At 39.5% G+C, this 20,309-nt stretch overlaps 1 protein-coding gene across 9 annotated transcripts in view; it reads left to right on the plus strand.

Moving 5' to 3' along the window:
* The window catches only part of LMO7 (LIM domain 7), a 100,319-nt gene that overhangs the window by 2,463 nt on the left and 77,547 nt on the right, over window positions 1-20,309 (plus strand). For all 9 annotated transcript variants that reach the window (XM_026084607.1, XM_026084608.1, XM_026084611.1 and 6 more), the window contains exons 2-3: window positions 853-922; window positions 19,721-19,827. The gene's annotated coding sequence lies outside the window, so the exon portion shown is untranslated. The remainder of the gene's footprint in view (window positions 1-852; window positions 923-19,720; window positions 19,828-20,309) is intronic.

A 20,309-nucleotide genomic window follows, 5' to 3' on the forward strand; every position in this document is an offset into this window, starting at 1 on the left:
CACAAAGGTATTTAGGCAGATGGACTCTACAGGGTGTCCTGAGGTTCTAGTCATCTGTTGGTCCTGTGGTCTGCATGTACTTAAGTGAACCACGGGTTTTCCCTACCTCTGTGATTGAAAACCAGAGTATACGGATATGAGGAATCCTGTACATCTGCATCTTTGCCTCATCTTCTTTGCAGGGCAAGATGTGTGCTTGGGCTTGTGTATTCAACAGTGATGCATTTGTCCATCTAATCTTTTTGGTTTAATTATGAATCCTAGATAATGTAGGGTAGCAATAATGTGAAGAAAAATAAAATGCTTCTGGCTGAGATTGAAACTATAACTTACACATCATGTAACAAAAATGGTTGTTGCATACATCATACTGGGACTGACAGTGACACAAATTCCTATGCTTATAGGAATTTCAGAACTTTCACATTGAAAATTGATATTTTGATTTTTAATATCTGCTACATCAGAACTTTTATCAGAAAAAAGTCTTTAAATGGGAAATTTGAGTATGGTTAACATCACCACCCATGCAGCTGAAACATGGCTCCATTTCTTCCTGCAGCTAACCATGCATTTCTAATTAATTTCTCTTTCTTTCTTTCTCACTTTGCCATTCTCAACAACCTTTATTTTTGTGATGTGTCCTACTTTTTGCTTCTGCAATCTGTTGCTGTTTGCTTGTTGCATTTTAGAAAACTGATTAAAAAACGTATATTATTTGGGTTTACGTGTTCAAATTTTCTTCGTTCAAGTCCCATAAATTAGCAATATATGCAAAATATTTCTTAATAGACATTGATACTCATGCTTAAAGCTGATTATATAACAGAAATTCATATGACTTCTTTTTAGTTTGATTAACAAGATCAAACCTGGCATCATTAAGAAGATCAATCACCTATCAACTCCAATAGCTGGCTTGGTAAGTAATGATGTCAGATCTAGTATTTACATAATTCTGCTAGTGGGTGGGTGTGTGTGTGGGGGGGGGGTTCTGGTGTGTGAGTTTTTTGTTTCTTTGTTTGTTTTAGTCATCTCTTGCCTTTTGTTCTTACATGGTCTCACACACAAACCACTTCAGAAATCCTTCGGCTAGCAAATGGGCAGACTAAGAAGCATTCTCTATAACATAAATTTTTTAGAATTTACTTCTCCCCAACCCCATTAAAGCATAGGTTGCACTAAAATAACTCAGATCACACGAAGATCTCTCTTTAGGCTTCAGTTAAGGGATTTCACAGTATTTTGGCTGTAAATCGCATTGTTTGTGGAAGAAAAAAATTACCTAGAATCATTTTATTTTCACAGTAATCTTAAAGGATTTCCTGTGTGGTGTTGACAAACTTGCAGGTCAGGGACTGTAGGACTGTAAATTTTGTAGCCATTTGGCATCATAAAAACCATCATAAAAAACAAATTCAAATAATTTTTTTCTTTACCAGTTCTTCTTAGGAAGGTAGCCTTGTTGGTTATCCTTATCACCATCAATGTTTCTTACTCCTGTGACCAGAACTGTTGTTCTTATTTTAAAGGACTGAAGGTGAACAGGGACATATGCATGATTCCTGTAACAAGTAGAAGAGCCCTCCTTATGGCAAACATGCAGTCATAACATTGGGGAAAGTTATTTAACTTCTTAATACAAGTAAAATGTGAAACATCTGCAGATGCTTGTAATTATATATTTTAAAGGTATGAACCAATAAAACGCCTGCTTTTGCAGGTCAACTATACAGCTCTCTAGAGAAGAAGGCATTCTGTTGGTAACTTGGCTGATGGCCGTAAGATTGGGTTAACTTGCCATATGTTTGTGCAAGCTCAGAATGTGCATTTCCACATCAAATGACCGCATGAAGTGTTAGTTGCCCTTGTCCCAGAAAAGCTCAGGGTCTTGGACTCAGGAATAATGAGGGCTGCACATTCTTTTCTCGTGAGGCATCCAAGCAAGAATTCAAATTAAACCAAAATCATCTTGGGAAAGACAGCACAGTTATTCTATCGCTAGTCTGATGGCCTAAATGGCCTCTGAAGTAGCCATTAATCCAAACCAGAAAACCATAGAATAGATTTCATTTTTGTGGTGGCTCAAGTGTTGTCTTGAATCATAACTGTGTGAACTCCCGTTTTTACATGCTTTTTCTTTCTTTCCAGATACAAAAATTTGGAGTATTCCTTAGGTGTGTAGTTCATATCTTACCACTTACTTATGGTATATTACTGTTCCCTCAAGTTGTTTCTAGTTCCTACAAGTCTGCAAAAATTAAAGGGGAGGAAGGGTTAACGAATATACTAAACCAAGATTATCCAGTGGTATCATTGGTCTTAAAATACCACTTGAAGATAATCATTGGGAGAGCTCATGTTTTGTGTTAGCTGATGGAAAGGGTTTTACATAGATATATTAATTTCAGAAGATCATGATTATGATGCCTGTAATGGGAGGGAGGGGAGGTTTGTTTCCCTAGACTTAGGAGGAGCATACTCAGTTATACCAGCTTTGAAGAGACCAGCTTTCATCCCTGCATGCAAAACCCATATTAGAAACTATGGTTTTGTGCATTTTGGAGAAAACACAAGCATTTGTACCTAACAGTCTCATGATACTGTGAACCCATAGGATTTCAAGAGGGAAAGAATCCACTGTTACTCTTGAAAAGCAGTTCCCAGAGTAACACACTTTTGCTAGTAATTTCTTTGTTTTACTTTCAAGTGTAGAAGTGTAAGGTTTACAGTGCTCCTAGATGTACAGCTTGCTAAGAAATCATCCGGTAGGCTTGCTTGTTATGTTCTGGAAATATTTGCATCATTCATAAGTTTTTTCTTCCATGAATCTTCCTCTAGATTGCGTTCTCCAATGGCTTCATATATACTTCTGTGGCTTTCATTTCTGCTGTATTCAATGTCTTTCAGTCTTAAATTAATTGTTATTCCCCAGGCCTGTATGAGGTTTACAAATACTGTTGGTAGGAGGACTTTTTTCTTTCTTTTTTTTTTTTTAAACAAACTTAAATTTTAAGTTTAAAGAAGAATTCTTTTTTTTTTTTTTTTTTTTTTCCTCCCTCCTCCTTTCTGTCAAGGGTAAAGAGCTGCTGAGACTTGAACATGGGTCTTGCAATTCCTGTGATATCTTTTCTGTAGACGTCTTTTGATCATGTTCTTCCCATAGTTTCTTGTTCATTGTCCTCTGGACTTCTGGACTCATCATGCTCAGTTAATGTATTCGACTTCCATATTAGTGGTTTTTTGTTTTTTTTTTTTTGAAGAGAGTATTTGAAAACTTTTCTAATACTTAGAAATTTTTCAACAGTACAAAAATAAAATGATCAACCAGCATGTTTGGTTCAATCTCCAGCATGGTTTCATTCTATTGTTTCTTTGACTTCATGGTTATTTGAAAAAAAATTCTTGAGTAAAATAGGAAACGAAAGTCTATTGAATAATGAAGCATTCTGTTTTATATGATATATTGTGTGCTACATTTTTTGTGTGGCAATAGGGAATTGAGGTGGATTAATGCTCAATTAAATCATTGCGTCACTTGCTTTTGTGACATCTTAATTCTCACAGAATCTAATAGAGATTTTTTTTATTAGCTGGATCACCTAAATTCCRAGCTCATTTTAAACAATTGAAAATAAGCTTTAGCATTCATCTTTAGTTTGATTATACTACTGTGTAGCAAATTTGGGTGTGAATTACAATGGTTCAGGTATAATCATGATGGAATGATAAATAAATAAATGTGTTTTGATGAGTAAATACCTAAGTGAAACTTGGCATTCAGTGACCAAAAATGCTAAGTATGGTACTAGTCAAACCTAAAAATTGATGTAACCTGATATACTCAGTTTAGAATGGCCCAGAAATGGTGGGCTGCAGCTTGCTTAGGAGATTGGATTAACACTGCTTGGGAGACAGGGAGACATAGCCCAGCCATAATGTGAAATGTGTCTAATGCTTTGCTACTGCAGTCCCACTTCTCTGGTGCTCTTCTCAGCTATGCTCCTCCCATTGCTCGTGTGAGATCTAGTGATCTTTTATTTTTATATATATATATATATATATATATATATATATATATATATAAACACACACATATATATAAAATAAAAATATATAAATATATATATTTTACAATCTAGAAAACTGAACTGATTCACAAAGGAATAAGACGAATGCCTGAGTTGCTGCAAGGAAACAGTGGGAACAGGAGACAGAGGGCAGAGCAGACCTATCTATTGATGGTGATGGCAAGCTCTTAGGTCAGCTCGGCCCCTATGTGAAATTTTTTTATCCTGACTGCAATGAGCAGGAAACAACGGCTGGGAATTCCTGCTCTGGATGCAGCACAGCTTATTTTGCAGAACTGCTGCAGCTCGGAGCCTTGCATGTTGGTGAGTCCCAAATCACTGTCAGTTTGCCAGGTGGGTCAAGCTGTAACCCAGGGCTGTTGAGGAGCTGAGCTGATGGTGTGGCAGGAAGGGGTGCTGCTGCAGCTGTCCCAGGCTGGCTTGCCACCGCTCACCCATGGTAAGCCACTGAAAAAATGCTAGTGCAGCTCCTGGGCTGACTTCCTGAGCAATGGGGCATGCAGGCTTCAGGGTACAAAGGACCAATTCCAGCCATAGTTGTAGAGCGATGAGACTTGCTCCAGGTTGATTTTTAACAAGAAACAACGGGTTTCAGAGATGGTGCAGTTCTAAGTTTCCTGAAGGGAGCTCGGACATGATTATTATTATTATTTTATTTTATTTTAGCTGGAGGGACGCTGAAGGAGAGACATTTGAATGCTTGATTAATAGACCAAGTTAATGCTTTCCTTAGCACCACTACATTTAAGGTGAGAGGATGCTATTTGTTTAAAAACTTTCCACTGAAATAATTTCTGGGAAATGCAGGATTAACTTCTGCTTCTCTTTCCAACTTTTACTCTGTAAGATCCACAGCTTTTATGAGAAGTCCATATATTTTCCCTAGTGCAGGTAGGCAGGCCAAACGGGTACAAAGTAGCTGTTCCTGGTCCTTTGTCATTTTGGAGGGATATGGTAGGTGAATGAAAAGTCAGAGAATTATGGAGGCTGGGATTTTGCTATCCAAGATAGGAAGTATGCAGCCTGCCTTAAAAATCCACTTCTGGTCCATACTTAAATGAGATAGACCTATATCATAGAGATATGCTTAAAAAACAAGCAAACCAAAAAACCTCTCTTACAGTGATAGATCTTGCTAGGTAGATTTTATCCCAATTGCTTTGCTTCTGTAATGGAGAAAATCCTGTTTATATTGATTCTAAAACAGCCTAAGCTGTATCTAGACAAAGAATTGCAAATTAAATGATGTGCTCCATCTCCCAGCGTGATACAGCTGCCCTCAGGTACTAAAAAGCAATGTTCACGTTTCAAGTACCTTTCAACCCTTCTTTTGAAGTGCCTTGCATTAAAGAGCAGTCCCCACTTTCCAATGTTGTAGACTAAGTGACCATTTCTCCGCGGTTTCTGGATGTTTTCTTCTTTTTGTTGTTCCCATTGCCAGGTGTTCTTCCCAAGTTTCTACTAAAGGGGAAAAAATCTCAAATCTTTTCTCTGGAATAAATGGATTTTTTTCTAAAAGCGTAGTAGTAGTAGTAACGGAGGACAATGACATTATTTCTGTCTGTATGCTTTTTATTAAGTTGTTTTTAAAGCTTGATTATTTTTTCTCTCTTTTATATAGTGCTCCCGTTTTAGTAGTTAAATGGGCAAAAGGGGAAAGACTGAGGCAAATATTGAAGTCTCAGGAAATTAAGTAAATCAAAAGTTGCAGAATGATTTTGCTTAGAGTTCTTGGGGGCAGGGGGCAAAAAAAAATAAAAATCAGTGCTTTGCAAAAGCAAGCCCAAAGAAAGCCCATTTCTCCATAAATGGGGCTCCCTGTCTTTTAGCTTGAATCCCAGCATGTAAAATGGTTCGCATCTAGTCATGCAAGGGGGAGGACATTATGGGCTGATAACAAATCTTCCAACAAGGCTCTGCCAAGCATTTTAAGAGATGCATCACTGGCTGCAGTATCTTTCTCCCTGAGGAACCTCACATTTCCGACTCAGTTGGCTGAACGCAAGCATAGGATCATACACTGGGATCGAAGTCTTAAGAAACCCTGAGACAGTGCGAAGATGAATGAGTTTTGTATAGTATATGCAACCTTGACGTATCTGTCAGAACAGTTCATTGCTCAAGAGAAATAACTATGCCCAGTAGCAAGGCAAAATTTTAATAAATAGAACTTTCTATTTGAGATCAGGTAGCAAATTCAGAATAAGAGTCAGTATCTCCATTGGGAAGTGGTGGCTTGTGGGAACCCTGCCTTACAACTTCCTGATCTGGTCCTTAAGACCATGTATTTCTCTTTGCAAATCCTGGTAATAAGGTTGAAGTTCAACTCTGCTCTGTGATTGGGAAACATATTGTCACACTGAAGGCCTGAGGGCTATGGTCAAACCACAGGTAGAGAAGGCAGCTATTGGATTTATAGGATTTAAAATGAAATGCTATTACTCTTTGTGTTTTTAGGTTTTACTTATTTGTTCTTTATTAACTGGTCATTCATTTTGATCAAGCAGAGCTGTTGCTGTTCCCTTCCAGCTCTCCCAGTTTGAGTGCTGGATGAAAATTAGCACAAAACATCTAATTCACAAGAAGCTCCTTATTTCATCTTTGGCACATTTTTAGTGAGTTTTCATTTTGCCTTTCATACAAGAGCGTAAAACTGTTCATCTGTAGACTATCCCAGGTTTGAGCTAATGCATTCAGAAAATTATATACTGGGATTTTTTTAGTTGTAGTTCTAGTAGGGAATTGGGGATCTTCTAGGGTGAAGAGCATCAATCATTTTCCACACTTTTTTTTTATTTTTTAACCACTTATTTTCCTGGTTCATCTAGGCCCAACATGCCCTTCTGACAAGTCTGTATTCAAATATCTTTCCCTCTCTCCTTTAACAAAATCTACTATAACAGCACTATATTATATAATTTACTCATTTAATATATCAAAAGGAATTAATTCCACTTGCACCAAGACAGCCAACACAAATAGTGAAGGAGAGCCACTTTATAATGGAGATTGTTAACATATACATCATAAACCAATAAAGTAGGTAATAATAAAAGTAAGAAGGAAGAAACAGGAAAAAATGTACCAAAATGAAGGGGTGATGAGGACAAGGGTGGAGAAGATAAAATGCTACCACTAAAGTTACTTTTGTGCATAACACCTCGCAAAACTTGGAACTGCCCTGGTACATCCTTATCTGCTGTCATCAAATATAGCTGGCCAAATATATCTTTTATGTGGGAAAGTTTTCTTGATACAGTTCTTGTTATAGGAGACTGGCATTCAGATGTCAAATTTCCACTTTCTTACAGGACATTTTTAAACAATTTTGGGGGTAGAATCCATACAACTGAGATAAAAATCTTCATTTTGCATGTTTTATTTAGGACTTGGCTACAAAGCTCACTCTCTAGATAATTTAGATTCGAATTATTTACGTCTTCCATTTAGAAAATTTTAAAATCTGATGGTAATATTAATATGATTTTTTTTATTAAAAATGTCTCCTCCCCCCCCCTCCGGCAGCTCTGCTTCCAAAGTGCCTTGGAATCATTCCTTCCTGCTGAAAATCCTGACTCCATTTATTTTCTACTGTCCAACTCCTTATGTTTAGTATAACCTTTATACTGGTTCATGCTTTCTGTCATCTTGCATTTTTTATTAAATGGTCTCCTTTCTTGTTTATCCAGTTTCATATCCAGTATCCTTTCTTCTATTCATCTGTAAGACTTTTCTTTTCTTTTTTTTTTTTTTCCTTCTTCTTTGCGGTGTATTTTGGGGGCACTTTTTTGTTTGTTTTTTATATATATTTTGTGGCTTTTTAAAAATCTTTTCCAACTTCTGATCTGTGAATATGACGAGAATGGGCTAGATTAATATTAGTAATGCTAACAGCAATCTGTGTGGTGTGAGAAAGTGAATAACGGAGAAGAGGTGCCCCCCTCCTTTCTATTCCTCATTGAAAATGAGGAAAGACAAATATGCAGATATGTGGAATAAGTTGTATAAAAGCTAGTGGTGTTGGCCTTGCTTTGCTAACAAACACCAGGAGAAAAACAGTTAGCTCAAACTATTATTATCCAAAAACGCTCACAAGAAATGGCCAGCCTCATAAATTTTGATTGAGAGCTGACTAATGAGCTAATAGCCATTTGAAAACTTGCTCTGTTTGCTTGTCTAATGTTTCTTGTTGCAGTGATGAGAGGGTTGGGAATGCTGAGAAAGTATAATGTAGAGTGATTTGAAGCATTGCTTTTTCTTTTGAAGTTTTAAGAAACCTTTTGACAAGTCCCAGCCCACATAATAGCTAAGAGAGCCATGACCTCTGCCTCGATTCTTGCCTTCCATTTCCTTCATGGCTGAGCCATGTCCTGTGACTTTGATTTTGTCTTTGGACTGTAAATTCAGAGTGTTTATGCAGCACTTCTGCTAAGCGTGAAATGTGATGTGTTGTTCACCTAGAAGCTGATTTGCCCATCTACAGCATTGCTTGTTACGGGGCAAGACACAAGATGATGCACATCCCTTTCTCAAAAGACTTCTAGTTACTTGGCGTAATCTTTACTTCCACGAATGCTAATTTTGCTTTTACAAGAGCAATTAGTGTTTCTTGTGATTCTTATTCTTAACTTCAGTATGCCTAAAACTTAGGGAGAAAGTGAACGTGAACAAATAATGTCACACATTTTGTGCACTTTGTCCAACTTCCCATCACATATGCTTTCCTTTATAGGGCACCCTGTAAATTTTCTGCAGGCTCAGGAACATTTCAAATGACAAAAATGAGGTTGGTTTCCTCTTTGTAGTAGTAGTTATTTATCTTTCTTCATTTAATATCCTTTTTATGCTGCAGGTAACGTAATACCTCCAGGTATTTTCCTGTGGAAAACAAGAGGTTTTTAATGAGCAAATCTTATTTGCCAGGAAGGACAGTGTAATTCTAAATAATAATATTTTACAATACTTTAAAAAAAAAAAAAAAAAAAAAAGGAGGCTGAGATACTATATTCCTCATGCTTTTTCTTTTTCCTCCTGGTATTCCAGCCTGATGTTATGCTTAGCTGGAAACCTGTCTACTATGGCAAGTAGTATAATTTCTTTCAAATGCTGAGAAGCATTTTATTGTGTAGTGGTATGTTTGTTAGATTCTTAAAGTGTTTAAACTAGATGAGGACTTCTATATGACTGTTACTACCTTAAGTATCTAGTTTTGTTCTGACAAGTAAAATTACGTGGGAGGGGAAACTTTTTTTTTTCTTTGATCAGTGGTCCAGCTGAAGTGCTCAAACAAGTTTCCTGGACATAAAAGACTATGTCGTAGTCTGAGAAAAGATCTTTTGAGCTTGCGTAGCATTTGAAATATAACCATTAWGCAATGTGTAAAATTCTTCAGTTAATGAATCCTAGTGAGATTTTTGTCAGTACTATGAAAAATGCAATCGAATTCAGTGTAGCTTTTCAGTAAAATTCAGAAGTTTCAACTGCCATTACTTCAGACTCTTAAGCAGATGTTGCTTCAAATTTGGGAGAATGATGAGCACATAAGCCCTGGCATGAAAATGCTTAATTTAAAAGGAAAAGCAGAGACTGACCTTTTTTGTCTTTGTTAATCATGGAACATTGTAGAAATCTGCTCGCTATCTTTGAGAATTTAAACTAAGATGATTCTTAAAGCTTTTAAAATGTTGGATCTCAAAGTACTTAGCAAAGAGGTCTTTACCATTCTTTCATTTCTACAGCTGAAGAAAGCAGAGCGCAAGCAGAAGAGTTTAAGTGACTTTTCCTGAGGTCAACCAGTAAGTTAGGGCAGACATGAAATTTTGAATCTCAGTCCAATTCTCTCATAGACCATAATGTGAAACCAAAAATGTTTGAACTGAATTCTGAGAACGTAAAGGATAAATCAATAGATGACAGGAATGATGTAGGATTTGATAAGAACATATGTGGAACTATAAATCAGTTCTTGAACTCTTTCTGCCGTCTTACTGGAAATAGGAATATGGCTTGTATGAAAACACCCTTGTTAGACAATTAAGGAAGAGGGTTATATGCTGGAAAGGAAGTATGGTTATTAATAGTTAGAGATGACATTGTTGTATAGTTTTTCAATGCCTSATAGTTGGAGTATGTAATCACTGCAGAGGTTTACTAATGTTTTGTGCCCTTCTCCTTGAAAATGTATGGTATGCTTCAGCCTTCGCTATGAATTTCCTTTAATTGTTTTTTGTTGCTGCCTAAACCCTTTGAAATGTAGGGTGTGGGGAAAGGGTAGGCTGATGCAAACTCTTTGCGACATTTTTAGTAGCTGCTCGAGATTTCTGTCAGGCAGAATAAAACCCAGCTGCTGTATTAAACTGACAGTTTTTCAGTAGGTGGTGATGATGTGAAATGTATCTAGGAGACTAACTGGGGAGAGATTGCACATGTGCAGACCCCTAAGTGCATACCCCAAGAAATGATGGTTCAGCTTCTAGGCCTGGTCTCCTGTCTTGGGATAGTAAGTGCCGTGCATCTTTGATCTCTATGTGAAATAAAAATAGTGTTTGGGGGATGTTTTAGATGAGTTCATATGTTCCAAACTGATGCTTCCAAAGAGTTACTGGGAAGAGATGTCAAAATGTTAATTAATCAAAATAAAAATTATTGTAATCTAACTGTAAAGTAATATGATTGACATCAAGATTTTTTTTTAATGTGGGAATTTTTCATCCCTCCTCCTACTCTAAACTAAAGCTCCAAAAAGTATGACTTTTTTCCCAACTTGCCAGCACTTAATAAGATTCATAAGTATGGTTGCCAAATAAACTGTAAGAAATTTCCATTTATCAATTCAATCAGCTGTAGTCTGTGGTGCACCCTGTCATTTGTATGCTTTTTTATTTCCTTAAATAGCTGATGACTGTTTCTGCATTTGTAAAGAAACGTTCCTTCCTGACTGGAAAAAAAATGGCAAGCATGTAGAAAAGGTACACACCTTAAATTATGATTGTGACACCTATTAGTTGATTTCTCCTGCTTTTGCCAAGGAAATGCAGTTTTGAGGTTTCATGCAGCAGTCAGTATTTCTCTGTGTTAAATCTTCATTAGCTGGACACTGCAGTGCTTTTCTCTCTGGTTTATCAGATTGTTGTTGTTGTATGATGTTTAAAATTCATGGCAATTTCCAGAGAAAATAGATGTTAATTGCAGGAGTGATAACTTTCTGCAGTATCAGTGCTGGAGATGTATAGCTGTGCAACTCACTTCCGTGTGTGGGACAAGACTCATACCGTGTCTTTCAATGCCTGTCTGAACACCTCCGCACCCGGGTGCCCATACTGAATTGCCCTCCTCCGATGATGTGTGTAGAAGAGCTAATAAATACAAAGGCAGCATTAAATGCGACTTAATATGGTCGCAGAAGAGTTGCACTGTAATGACCGAGCTTGCTTTCTGTGGGGCACGAGAACGGGGATGGACACGAGGAAGCTTGGCCCTAATGCAGGAGCTGAGGTGGACTGAAATACAGCTAATCTCCAAACCYGCTCCTTGATCTGGGCAAGCTGGGAGTTTGCCTTTACATCGTGGCCCAGGTAGGGCAACAGAGTTAAAGGAAGTAGTTTGCTGCTCCTTTCAGAAAACGAAAGATGTCTGTCTGGGGCTGCTGAAGGAAGCGAAGTGAGAGAGTGCTTCAAATTTTTCTTTTAAGAAAAATGAAGTACTGAATTGTAGTCTAGAATCAGGAACTAAGTGTACTGAGGATCTGAGTGTGCAGTTGAAGGGGTTGAGTTGTATCCATACTGAATTGCTAACCTGTGTGAGCAAAATAGAGAGCAAAAAAGAAAAAAACAACTGTGTATACAATCCCCCCCCCCCCCAAAAAAAAAAGAGGTCTGCCAAAACTTTCTGTTTCAAGAACAAGAGTTCTTTACTTATTTTGTTACTCATTAGGCTTCAGGGGAGTTTCACCTTTAAGTGGATTACTGTCATTCCAATTCTGTGTAGTGGGGTAACTTGGCGTTAGAGTATTTTACACACTTAGCTTACAAAGTCTGTTCAGAGTGAAAAGCACATCACTTGATTTTCTCAACTTGGACTGGAATGTGAATAACTGGTGGGAAAGTTAAGGCTTGTCCAAACAAGGAAATAGCCCAGGATGGTTATTCTGTACTCGCTTTCTGAGCGTATACTTATTTTACAGTAAGAGTGTCTGTGAGGGAATTAAACTAATTCCCTTTGTGCAGTCCAAAATGGGATTAAGCTCAGAACTGCACACAGCTCTCTTCTGGGTAAAAAGGCGGGTCTGCCCAGGCTGTCAATGTGCAGTTACTTTTGCCCTTTTCATTTACAGCTTACCTCATTCAGTAACAGTGACATCTCAGAAACGCACCTGCAGTTTGCAACTTGTTACTCCCTCTCTTTCTTATCAATATAGTATTCATTTGGTATGCTGTTGCTGTTATATACAGCTATGTAATCTTAGTTAAGTTTACACCACAGCACAATAAAGGCAGGGGCCTGGGCAAGATTTCAAGTCATTAAGGACAGTTGGTCCCTTGCTGCGTCGAGTACCTTGAACTCCATAAACTCAGTTTCATTTAAAAAAACAACAATAGAAAAAACAGTTTCTGTTTTACCTTTTTCTTAATTTTGTTACGCACACGGGAATTACATTGTGGAGCTCAATGCTACAAGAGATTGCAGGCAGGGAGGTGAACTCTGTAGGGCAGGTCTTCTGCTGGCCTTTAAACACAACGCTGGGCACTGCCTGGAGCTGAGAAAGGACATCTGGGGAAGTCCTCTTAGTGCAAACCTTCGCGGGCTTCTGTAACCAGCTGCTCTTGTCACAGCTGGAGGTGGGGTATTTGGGGTGGACGGGCCTTTTTGTCTGCCAGCAAAATGCTGCTTATTCTCACCTAAGGCTGTTTCAGACTGTGGTCGCCTTAATGGTTTAACTCTAATGAGACTGAACTGCAGCGCAGAGAGGAATATTACTTTTTCCATGGCTAGGGTTATCTAAGCCATGATTTGAAATTATAGATACTCGGAGCCTGGAGATAGTGGGAGAGATTATGCAGGTCTCATGCTTGTATGCGGGAAGCACGAGCACATGCTTTCTGAGAGTAAAGCCAGAAGAGTTCATCACTCGTGCGGGTAGCTGAGCGCAGAGCTAGGGGCAGGGAATCCTTGCCTGTCGGGGATCTCAGTCTCTCTTTATTGCTCATTGTGTGAGAGCCAACGAAGGGTACGGTACGCACAGCGGAGAGGCCAAGCGATCAGCACTGTTTCTGATCTTTGGCCAATACAGTGCCTGCACGTACTGTTATAGGTGGGATAATTTACAGAGCAGAAGCCCTGAGGTCGCTCGAAGCTGAATTGTGCCTGCATTTCTTTTGGTCTTGGACCCAAAAGTGAGGGGGGGGGGGGAATGTAGTTTAGCTGCTCCACCCAATCCTTTTCCGACTTGCAGTTCAAGATTGAACCCGTTAGCAGCGTTTCTCAGGAAAACGGAGAGACCGGGGATGTCATTTTATAGCTGGGACGAATGTGTCGCAGCCACTTGGTAGCCCAATGCTGCAATGGTGATGGGGGTTCCTGGCTCGCGGGCCTGTGATCAGACCGCAGGGTTGGCCCCTTGACTCTGCTCCCCCCTCGCCCTGCTGCCCCCTGCACCCATAACCGCTGCTACTGGTCAAAACGTAGCTCCGAGGAGCAGCCGCGAGTTACCGGACTCGTTCAACAAGATCCGTTCCTAGGCCGCTTCCCTTTCCCCGCCTTCGAATGTAAACAATGCATAGCTCTTCCCTGATGCTGTTGCAAAAGGCAGCTCTAAATTCAGTATTAAACTGACTTCTGCAGGCTTTAATGATTGGTGTAATGCTGAGTGTGTGAAAATTGCTTTATACTTTCTAAATTACCTCTATTTGTCATGGGAATATGCCTTTACTCAAGGGAATGTGAGTGTGAATAAGAAGGATTCCTCATGAGTATGGAGCTGAAGGAGACACAGCATTTGCGGCCAAGGCTACGTTACTCCAAATACCCTTAAAACTATGGTATTGAGAAGCAAGGCTTTTAAGTATGAGCCATTCAGAAGATATTTAGAATTGTGTAGGGGGAAAAAAAAGAACAAATACATCAGTTTCTCTTCCCAAAATGTCAAAAGTTTTGTTGGTAGGCACTTGTAGGTACTGGGATTTTTTTTATTTATTTATTTATTTATTTATTTATTTAAGCCTATAAATTGGAAATGGCTTCTGGCACCAAGGCGCTGTCTGGGTGAAGCTGTAATGCTTCAATGAAAATCTGCATCACGGTCCTTACAAAATTCTGCTCCCTTCCTCCCCTTTCAGCCTCTGAAAGGAGGGGCAGGGAAACCATCTGTCTTTGCATGATTGCTGTTAAAATTAGCTGAAATGGTAGGTATTTAAACAGAAGGAGTAGACAACCTAATGTGGAGGACCATCTTCATTTATTGGCCTAGGCAGTCTGGAAGAAACACAAAACAAAACAACCCACCAAGTATGTTAATTGAATTTGTTTTTCTTCCAGATGCCAATTGAATTGAGAAAGATGTGCCATAACTTGCATTCCTACAGCATCTCAATGTGTCTTGGTGCGTGTGCAGAGCTTCAGAGAAACAGTTAACTAAGACAGACTTACCACACAGCATGACTGCACCCTAAAGAAAGCAAATGTATTTACACATATGTTTAAATTAATATTCCTGCCCCACCCTGATAATCATGATAATTGAGGGATTTATTTTTTAATTAAATTGCAGATTATATATGCAGGCTCCACTTAGTGTAATATTTTGTTGCACATAAATAATCCAAATAAAACAGTGATTCTATACTCTTATATGGAGACCTCTTTTAATTGCCCTATACTTCATGCTCTTTGATTTTTATTCCATAAAGATTTTTTAAATTATTTTCTGTATTCTACCCTTTCTCAGTTTTTTTTTCCTATTTAAGGTCACCTTTTCTTGCTCCTTTTTGCATCTCTATTTCTGTCTTTTCCCTCATTTTCCTCTTGCTGATGCCATTTTCTTCCATTTTAGAAGTGTTCTTCCTTTATTTTCCTCTGTCTTAGGTGTTGAGGAACCTGTGTACCTTTTTCCCCCCCTCTCATCTYACTGGTGCTATGTGTTTATCCTCCTTGTCACAGTGCTGCACCATCTTGATCTCAAATTCTTGCCACGGTGACATTAGGAGCTGACCTCAGGTGCAAGCACAGCACCACTGCCAATGGTGATCCCAAATTTTTTATTTTATTCTATTATATATTTTATTTATTTATTTATTTGGAAGATGTCCTTATTCTTGTGCTTTCCCATACCATGACTGCCTTCTTCCTCCTTTGCAGTCTGGAGGGCAGAGGTGTGAACAAGCAGTCCAGAACGTGTTTCATCTGGCACCATTGCTTTTCCCACCCCATTTAACCCCTGGAGCTGCAGAGCTCTTATGCTGCCCCTTGCCTAGAAGCAGAAGCAATGCTGAGGTCCAGTGAGAAAACACAAGGAGGTAGCAATACAGAAAAGACTTTTCAGAGAGCGAGAGAGAGTGAGAGAGAGACAAGCCTGCATTGCTAGGACACGGGAGAGAGCCACAGATCCCCTGGGAGGCTCCCAGGGAGGCTGTTGCTGGCTCTCGGGGTCTCCCCATAATATTGGCGTGCCATCTTTTCTTGTTTGGGACACTGCAGAGGGGATGCCTTAGCAGCAGCAGGAAGAAAGGTGATTCCCGTGAGGGGCCAGAAAGGCAGGCGCGTGCCTGCAAGTGTGCGGTATTGCCTGCTGTTTCTCCCAACAGCAATATTTAAATGCCTGCTCCTGGGTGACCTGCTTCCCACTGCAAGCTTGGTCTCTCTCATGTTGCTGCTTTCCTGTGTTTTTGGGTGCGGTTTGCTTTGAAGTTTCAGGCAAAAATGAAATGCTGCATGGTAATCGCTCTAACTAGTCAGCATTCTGTGGTGTGCATTTAATGCAAATCTGTACGGCTTGCGTGAAACTGGAGTCGTGCTTGGAGCATCTGAAATGCTTTACTCTTTCCTTATGCATTTATTCAGGAGGGGACATAATCCCCCTCCCAATCTCACTTCCCCTCCCCCAAATCCTTAGAAGTAATAATAACATACAAAAAATGAATTGCATTTGAATTCTGTGGTTAACACTTCAGGCTTTATTTTTGTTATGATTTAAGACATGTAATTGTACGATGCTAATTCCAACTTCAGATGCTCAAGGATATGGATTGATCAATCTGTACATTAAAAACATCTAGTTAATTTTGTCCTGTTATTCCTGTCAGTCTGTTCAAAACCTTACTCTTTTAATGGTTGGAAACCTTACATGTAAGCAGAACATGTATTTGATCTGTTTGACCATGTATTCTTGTGTCCCATTGCCCTTGGACTAGATAACTCTTCTCTCCCCTTTGGTGTTACTCCCCTTATGCTCACAGAGGGCATCAGTATTGCATCTCATGCTTCGCTTTATCGGCATAACCAAGTCAAGGTCTCCTGTTCTCTCCTCATTATATAGATCCCTTGCGGTTTTTTCCTCATCTTCTTGCTCTTTCTCTGCAACTATGCTGATTTGAATCTTTCCTAAATTTAAGTGGCCTGCCCTCACAGACAGTGATTGGGAGCACCTGGGTGGCAGAGGGGTGTTACAGATATGTACATGAAACCCTTTTTTCTCAAACACACTGTGTAGGTAACTTGTAGCCACCAGGAGAGAGAGCCAGTTCATTGTGCTTCTCCATACTTTTAATTGTTGAGTTCTGAATTTTTAGAAGAATCCTATTCACAGAGTATGATGAGATTAGGATAGCAGTATATGCTTTGAAGTTGAATTGGAACAGTCATTAGCCTTATTAAAGTACAGTTATATTCCAAGAAATAACTTGGTAAAAGGAATAGCATGATAGTTTCTATATTTGAGCACATTAATCACCGAACCTTGTTCCTGTTCGCATTTCTAGTGATAAATCTAATTGCAAGGTTGACAGCTTGTCACTTTTTCCAYTTATTTTTGTGGTACTATTTAAAATTCATTTTCAGGTTCATTATTCTGTTAGAGTTTAAAATGGTTGMTAGCTATTTTGAGACTTCTAGCTTTGGTGACTTATGATAATGATTAGGGATGGTCAAGAATAACTCCAGAAGAGCAGTATTTAGAAGTGCTGATTTGTTGAAACTATAACTTTTTGTGGCGATGTACAAATTTGAGCAATAGCCTTTTGGGTAAGCTTTCTTGATGCTCTGGGGTGAATTTGAGGCCCAGACTGGAGGACATCTTGCAGCTGGGACAGCTGGACACCTAAGACATGGCAGGCATGATCAAGCTGCTGGTTCAAGAACTGGAGAGAGGACAAATTTGAACCCCACTTTATCCTCCACTCTAGTGAGTGCCATGACTAGCTATGTTTTGCCTCCCATGTTATTTACCCTTTCCTCCAACCTATTTCTAAGCCACAGCGTTTCTGAAGGTTTTGACTCATGTCAGTGATGACATTCTCATGCGCTGTGTCAAATATGTTTATCAGAAAGTTTATATTTGATAGATTTAATTGCTACAACACCTTCAAAGTTAATTCTCCTGTACGCAATTTGGTACAGCCAAGTTGCCACTGATGAACAAGTACTCTGCTTTGTTTTAATTATGCTTAGGGTGTAGGCAGAATCCCTTTTTCTTGCTCTCTGACTCATCTTTCTTGTTTATCCGCACAATRCTTTCACTCTCTGTGGCTCAGTTGATGTGACCTATCGCTTTGCAAGTTTCCTCTGATTTTGGTGATGGATCAGGCCAATCGGAGCACGCTGCCTTGCTTGGTATTGGTGTCACTTGTGTTTATTACCTTGCAACCACTCATTTCTTCTGGTCTGCTATGCAGCTTTCTTCCTTTGCTTTACCTGCTGGTTTCTGGGATTCCCCAGACCCCTGAACTCAGACTGTCTAGCTTTTTACCAACGTTATGTGCTGCTCAACCGAGTAGTGGGCAGTTCCCCTGCTTCTAGGAGTGGGACTGCAGCCTATGCCTTTCCCCATCCCCCAGATCTTTGGTTTAGCCTTGCATTTTCAAGTCCTTGAGGCTTTGAAGTACTAACATGACACTTGAATATTAATTGGATAAAATGCCACATCCAGCTGGCTTTTCCTGTAGGTGCATTGCACGGAGAGGAAAAGCAAAGGCCTCTGCCTGGGTTGCCCCACAGCAGGATGCTCAAAGGCGGCTGGCTTGCGCTAGCAGCCCCCTGTGTGTTATGGGAGCTGGTGCATCACCAGTTACGGCAAAGTTGGCGGCACAGTGCCCTCCGCTTGTCCCCCTCCGCTTATCCTCTCCGCGTGCCCGCTCAGCAGCCCCCGCCACGTGTTGGACTTCGGGGATGAAACGCCTGCTTTCCAGGGATGCTCGGGGTCTCGGGGATGTCAAACCAAGCCCTCAGCCTCCATGGGAAATACCTTCTGCAAATATTTTCCTTGAATGAAAGCATGTTTACAGACTGATAAGAAATACTAGAATCTCAGGGACCTTCAAAACGGAAAGTTGTGGGGATTTTTTTTCTAACAAGTATTAGAAGCAGCTGATACTTTTTTGTAGATTTTTTTTTTTGAATTTGTAAATGATTGAACTATTTTTACACCCAGCGAATATATATCAAAAAAAAAAAAGGTTTAAACCATATTATATCACACCACAATCATACTGCGCAACTCTACCATAGTACCTTAATTGCAAAAGCTTTGAATGACATGGCTGTATTAGCTTATGAATTAAGTAACTTTGTGTACCTTTTCCTGTGGCTTTCAACCAAACTGAGAAGTGCGGGAGAGGGCAAATTCTTTTGTTGTTGATAGCATTCCACATTAACAAGAAGGAATTTCTTGCCCATTGTTTATGAAGTGGAAAGAGAGCGCAAGYTGCATAATCTTTCTTTATATTACTGGATTTAATTAATTAATTAATTTTTTTTAAAACCTTGCTCCTGCTCGGCAGTTGATCTGCAGCAGGTGCAGCGCATGGGTGCTGTAAGACACTGCACCTATATTTTGTTATATAGCCGGGGGGGGGGTAGGGGAGGAGGAAGGGGAGGAACACGAGGGAGAGAAAACCCCATAACTAAGGAAGCAGCAAAGCTGAATACAGTTTGGTTTCTCTCTTCCCCTCCCGCCTGCTCAGCAACCAAGCCCAGATTCTAGGTGCCGTATCCCAGAATCGGGCTGTAATCATAGAAACAGAATGTTCCTCCTCTTCTTCCTCCCCTGCCAAGAGTTTCTGGGTGGTGAATGTCAGTAGCTGGAGTTATTTTTAAAAGCAAGAGGTGAGGCTTGTCGTGCAGAGCTGGAAAGAGGGCGTTTGTTTGCAGAGCTGAGCTGACATCAAAGTGTAGATTGCTGCCTACTGGCTAGCAACTACTTTATGCCAGGTAATCTTTAACGTACCAGCCCGGCACTAAGATCACACAAATCAACCTGCGTGCGTGTATGAAACATGACCTGCATTTATGATCCAGAAGATTGCTTTTTTTATTATTATTTCCATGAGCTGGGCTTTGACATTTAGAGGTTCATACTAATCATCTTGCAAAACCTGCTCAGTGCTTTTAACTAAGCAACTGCTTTCTTCTTCTCTTCACAGGATAATATAAACGTTTTTCTGAAAGCTTGCGAAAACATCGGACTGAAAGAAGCTCAGCTTTTTCATCCAGGGGATCTTCAGGATTTGTCCAATCGAGTTACAGTCAAGTGAGTTTTGTGGTTTTGCTTTTTCCCTCCCCTCCTCTCCTTAAGTTGGTCATAAAGCTTGTTGAAAATATATTTCACAATCCATCTTTTAAAAATGTTTGCCTATGGAAAATTCTTGTTTTAGTCTGGTAAGAGCTATTTTGAATACTGTGGTGAAGGTTTTAGCATTCTTAAAGGTGGTGGATAAGATTTGCACAAAATTAACTTAGAAAGTGAAATTATTAATCTGGTRTTTGTACCTCACGCACAGGCAAATTAATTATTAATGAATATTTACAGCATTCGATAATGAAACAGAAGCTGTTCAGGTTGCTTTAAACAGAGTAAAATTAACTGTTGAATTATATAAAAAGCATGACTTTGCTTTATGCTTTGAGATTATTGATGTAAAATCTGAAAGGCTGAGATGGTACTTTTGACACTTACCTGAACTGCTGTGAGGCGTAGGTATGGTGTTGCTGAAGGACCACTGTTCTCACCAC

This window comes from Apteryx rowi, unplaced genomic scaffold, assembly GCF_003343035.1.
Source record: "Apteryx rowi isolate R43461 unplaced genomic scaffold, aptRow1 scaffold_649, whole genome shotgun sequence".
Classification (NCBI taxonomy): Eukaryota; Metazoa; Chordata; class Aves; order Apterygiformes; family Apterygidae; genus Apteryx; species Apteryx rowi.